We start from the raw sequence: 6,000 nt of genomic DNA, 5'->3' as shown, positions 1-6,000 counted from the left end.
CAGCATGTCCAGGCCGTTCCTGTGGCTGAAGCAGAGGAAGCCAGGGTGAGTGTGGCAGGAGATGAGGTCAGAGAGGTGGGCAGGGGCCAGATCGCATGGGGCCTTGGAGGTATTGGAAAGAGCTTTACAGTTTGTCCTGAATATTGTGGGAAGCCACTAAAGGATCTTGACCAGGGAGTGATAAGATATGATTTATATTTTCAAAGGAGCACTCTGACAGTTGCATGTGGAATGGGCTGCCGAGGGAGCAGATGAGAACAGAAGCAGGAAGAGCGAGGACAGGGTGGGAGCGAGAATGATGACTAGGGCTGGAGTGGTGATGGAGGCATTGGGAAGTGGTGGGATCAGGAGTATATTTTGAAGGTACAATTAATAGAATTTTCTGATGAAGTAGGTGGGAGAGAAGGAGAGAAGTCAGAAAGGACTCCAAAGTTTTTGGTCTGAGCATTGGGAACGATGAAGGTTAGGGGAAAGGAAGTCAAAAGTACAGTTTTGTACAGACAGGGTTTAAGCTGCCAAGTGGAGATGTCAGCAGGCACCTAGATATGTAAGTGTGGAGTTCTGGAGAGAGGTCAGGGCTGGGGATATAAATCTGGGAACCATGAGGGTATGATTGGCCTTTAAAGCCATGAATGAATGAGAGCATAGCTGGGGAAGAGAAGAAGTTAAAAGAAATCAAGCCTTTTTGGAACTCCACTCTTTAGTATTTGGAAGAAGAGAAGGAGAAGACAAAGTGGGTAAGTCTTAACCTCAAAAAACTCACCAGTAAGTATATAAAGTAACTAGCACCATATCTGGGACATATCAAATGAGCAATAAACATTACTTCTCCTTTCTTGGTAGAGTCACTTAACTTTAAGAAGAGGCATGTAATCATGTGAATTAAAATGACAACAGCATCTATTTCTCACCAGGCATACCTATGGTTTGGGGAAAGAAAGCTCCCATGAAGCAAAGAGTGAAAATAGAGAATAAAGCATTAGTTGTGGAGTCACGAGGACTAGATTTGGCAAGTTCTTAACATCTCTAAACTTCACTTTCCTTCTGTATAACCTGAGGGTAATAATAATGGTACCTATTTGGAAGAGCCTTTTTTTTATTTCAGCATATTATGGGGGTACAAATTTTAAGGTTTCAAATAATGCCCTAATCCCCCCTCCCCCCACAAGTCTGAGTTTCCAGCATGACCATCCCCCAGATGGTGCACATCTCACTCATTATGTATACACCTACTCCCTACCCCCTCCCACCTGCCCAATACCCTATTACTGTAGTTCCTATGTGTCCACTTAGGTACTTTTATAAAGCTCAATTGAGATAGCACATATGAAAATATACACTATTTTGGATATAGTACTCTGTACACTATTGTGAAATCCAAAATACCATATATGCGTTAGTTGGTAATTGCTCTAGCTATTATGTTTTTAATGAATGATGTGGGGATTTTGAAACATGTCCAAAATTCTTTAACACTCTTCTTTCAAAAGGGAGAATCTAATCCTCCTCCCCTCAAATGTGAGCCAGACTTATTGAATCATTTCTAATATATCAAATATGAGGGAAGTGGTGCTATTGTGAGTTCTGAGGCTAGGTCATAAAAAGGAAGGCTTTTGCCTATTTCTATCTCCTGGATTTCCTGATGTGGGGGACACCTGCCACCATGTTGTGAGGCTACTCAAGCAGCCTTATGGAGAAACCCATGTGGAGAGCAGAGAGGCCTCATACCAAAAACCAGTATCAATTTGAACCTTGGAAGTGGATACTCCAGCCCCACCCAGCCTTCAGATGAGTGCAAATCCCATCAGCATCTTTACTGAAACCTTAGAAATCATGAGCCAGAATCAACCAGCCAAGCCACATCTGAGTTTATGACCCACAGAAATTTTGAGAAATAATAAATGTCCATTGTTGTTTTCAGTCACTAGGTTTTCAGGTACTCTGTTAGGCAGCAATAGATAACTAATATAAATGATCACATTAGTCGAAATCTTGTTAAAGAATAAAAGTTGAAATTTTCGACAATGGCTTGAACATATGGGTGGCTAAAATGAAGTAGAACAGAAAGAACACCAATCTAGGACTAAAGCAAGGTGGATTCTAGACCCAGCTTAGACACGAGGTAGTTGTGTCATAGACCTAACTTCATAGTTCAGTCTCTAGTCTCTCCATCTCTAAAGAATACTCCCTAAGAAGCTTCTAGCTCTCTGATTTTTTATTATCTTAATGTTAATTTGGCTCCTGGAGTGAAGATGAGCTCTTTCTTGACCAAAACATCATGTGCCCACTTGAACACTTTCTGTTTCTTGAGGCCCTTTCTACTACTTGCCTGCCATGGGGCCAGGCTTATAAACTGTATACATAGTGGCCAAAACCTTCCTCTTCCAACCAGCTTATAGGTACTTGAAATTCATCAATAACTTATTTTTTTGGTGTTGTCTAATATTAAAATGTACATTCTAGCAAGAGCCTTTATATCAGTATTCTATGGCTACTGAAACAAATTAACACAAATTTATAGGCTTAAAAGACATTATTTTTATTATCTTATAGTTCAAGAGGTCAGAAGTCCAAAATCAGTCTCAGTATGCTACAATCAAGATGTCAGCAGAGCTTTGTTCTTTCTGAAGTCCCTGGGGAGAATCCATGTCTTTGCCATTTCCAGCTTGCAGAGGCCACCAGCATTCCTTGGCTCATGGCCCCACAGTAATGCTGGAGCTCTGCTTCTGTCTTCACATCTCCTTCTCTTACTCTGAGCCCCCAAGTCCCTCTTATCAGAACCCTATGATTCCACTGGGCTCACTCTAATAATCTGAGATAATCTCTCCACCTCAAGACTATTAACTTAATCACATCTGTGAAGTCCTTTTTACCAAGTAAGGTAGCATATTCTAAACTTTGCCTTTTAAAAGATTTGTTATCTAAGAAATGCCAAGGCAAGTACATAAATAACTATAGTACAAGGGAAAATGTGGTCAAGCTACCCCAACTGTGCAGCATTCAGTAGGAAGGACAACATAAGCAAGGCTACTCTTAGATGAAGATTTTAAGGAAAATGTCAAGGGGAAATGAGAGGAAGGAAACAAAAATGATATTAAGAATTCAAGTCCAGGTAACTAAGTAAAACGAAGGAGTTGCCATCCACATAATCATGGAAGTCAGCAAGGGATGGGACAGCTAGTCTCAGTTATATAATATATGCAGTTTGAGACTTATCTAGAATGTCCAGTTCAGGATATCCAGCAGGTAGTTGGAAATGAGATATGCATTTAAAGCCAAAAAGAGAAACTGGGGTTTGGAGATATAAATGCAAAAGTCATTTGAATATAGAGATAGAAGTGGACACCTTGGAAGTAGGTGAAATCACCAAAAGTAAATAGGACTAAAGAAAGACATTCTAAAAGACAAGAAGATGGAGAGGAACAAGCAAAAGAAAGAGAAATGGTCAGAGAAATAGGGAAATCAGTGCAACGGATATCTCACAAAAGCTAACAAGGAGTTTCAAAAAGAAGAGGTAGTCGGCACTATGGACAATTTCAAGCTATCAATGTGAATGCAGAGTTGCAAAGAGATGCTCATCATTCTAGAATATTTCACCATATATAAGCAATAGATGAAATAACCCCAGGAACATAGATAATAATAAAATAATTAAGAAGTTATAATTTTGACAATTTATTTCTTTTGCTTTTAATCATAATGAATTTACTTGTAAGCTTATATAATTTAATTTTTAATAATGTCTGTGTTTAACACCCTCAGATAATTTCTGAAAATATAATGACTGACAATTGCAAACCTGAAAGAGCCTGCTCCAGCACACCAATCATCTGGCTTTAAAATCCACAATTCATTCATCAACATTGATTCCACGCCTGCTCTTTGCTGAGTCCTGGGCTAGTTGCTGGGAAGATAAATGTAAGTAAGAGGCAGACTCTACACTTGAAAATATCAGGCCAATGGAGGAGATACACTTGTAAGTAGAAACTAACGACATGTATAATGAGCGTTGTAATAGAAATCTATACAGGTCTGACAAGAGCACAGAAAAGGGAATAACCAATTCTATTTCCTTCTTTTAACCACTTCAGTACGGCGCTCACCGGCCACAAAACCTTGCCCACAGCAGGCACTCATAGTCCGCATGATAGTTTGTGCTGTGCATTAACGACAAATCCGTTTTGCTCTTGTATGATGAGGAAAGCTTTAAAACACTGAAAGCTTGTTTTACTTTACAGGCAGCTTTACTTGTAATGTAAATCAGAATAGGTAACATATACATATATGTTTTCATTATGTTATTTTTAAATGTTCACAATTTTATTTTGATAAATGCAAAATTAGAAAAGTCATATCACGGCTGTTGGCTAAAGTTGACACTCGGTTGTGTGCCTTCATATCATGACCATCGGCTACAGTCTCTGTGCGCGTTTATCTGTGGCTATCGACAATAGTCGACGCTGGTACCGAAGTGGTTAAAAGGCCATACTCATTAGGATGACTTATAAGGACCTCTATGAGCTGGTCCTTCCTTCCTTACCAGCCTAAGCTCCCATAACTCTTCCACTTGTATCCCAGTGGTAGTCAAACATGATGATTAGGGGCACAGACTATGTAGTCAGGTGGACCTGGGTTCAAATACAAGTTCTGCTACTTACCAGTATCCAATGACTAAGTAATTTTCATTTGCCAAATGAGGCTAATAATACCTACCTCGCAAGGATGTTGTGACGATCGATGGAGATGATGTCAATAGAACATTAGCAAGTACTTGATACTTACAATAAATCATAGCAGGTGTTCTTGTTTTATGTTCCACTAAGTTCCAACAATAATGAAGTACTTGCAATTTTATGAGCACAACATGCTTCTCCAGGATCTGTGCCTTTGCCCAGTTAATTCCTTCTCAATCTTCAAAATTTTATGCAAACATTTGGTCTCCTCTGTCAAGAGTTAGACATTCTTTCCTCTGTGTCACTAATACACCAAGTAAATAGTACCCCATTGTAGCAGTGACTACAGGATAACATCAAACTTAGGATACCTTGTGGTTGAGGAACATGCATAATTCCTCTTGGCATCCTCAGTGCCTCACACAGAGTAGACACAGATAAATGTTCAGTTGGTGAGCATATTTAACAGTAAAAGACAAAAATTTAAGTGAAGAAGAAAAGATTTAAGATTCTAGAGACTTCAAATTTTTTAAATGTTCTTACCATTTGATCCAGTAATTACAACTTTTGGAGTTAATTAGAAAGTAATCCTAATTAGAGAAAATGTTATAAATATAAAGAGTTTCTTGCAGTGTTATTTACAGTATCACAAACCACAAAAATAAAAGAAGCTAAGTATATGTTAATAATAATAGAGACATGATTATCACTGAAAATATGTGTGACTCAATGAGTGAGATGTGCAATGTTTGGGGAATGGTCACACTTGAAGCTCTGACTTGAGGGGGGAGGGAGGCATGGGCAATATACATAACCTTAACACTTGTACCCCCATAATACACTAAAATAAAAAAAAGAAAGAAAATATGTGTGATGTAACTATTTGACAAATTGTTATGTAATCATTAAATATGATGGGTACAAAAAACTATACAAGACAAGGAAACATGCCAATGACATAAACATAATTGAAAAAAGAAGAAACAATTAAAAGTACTATCTAAATGTACACACATGCGCGTGTGCACACGTGCATGTAGAAAAAGACTGAAAGAAAATACAGCAAATTATCCAGCAGAGTCTGGGTTAGAGTACAGGGATTCTAGGTGATTTAGTTATTTATTTTCCTTTATTGGGGAAGAGACCATTTCAAAATTCATCTTCTACATTTTCTATAAATAATGTATTGCTTGTACAAAGTTTTAAATTATAATGTGCTATTCAACATAGTTTCCTGAATTTCCATAGGAACATTCAGCAGTCTGGAGGCAGGATCAGAGAAAGCTGACAGTTGGGTTTCTTCAGAAATGAAGAGATTTTAAAATCC

This window comes from Microcebus murinus, chromosome 4 (assembly GCF_040939455.1).
Source record: "Microcebus murinus isolate Inina chromosome 4, M.murinus_Inina_mat1.0, whole genome shotgun sequence".
Lineage (NCBI taxonomy): Eukaryota > Metazoa > Chordata > Mammalia > Primates > Cheirogaleidae > Microcebus > Microcebus murinus.
Note: the sequence above shows the minus strand (reverse complement) of the source record.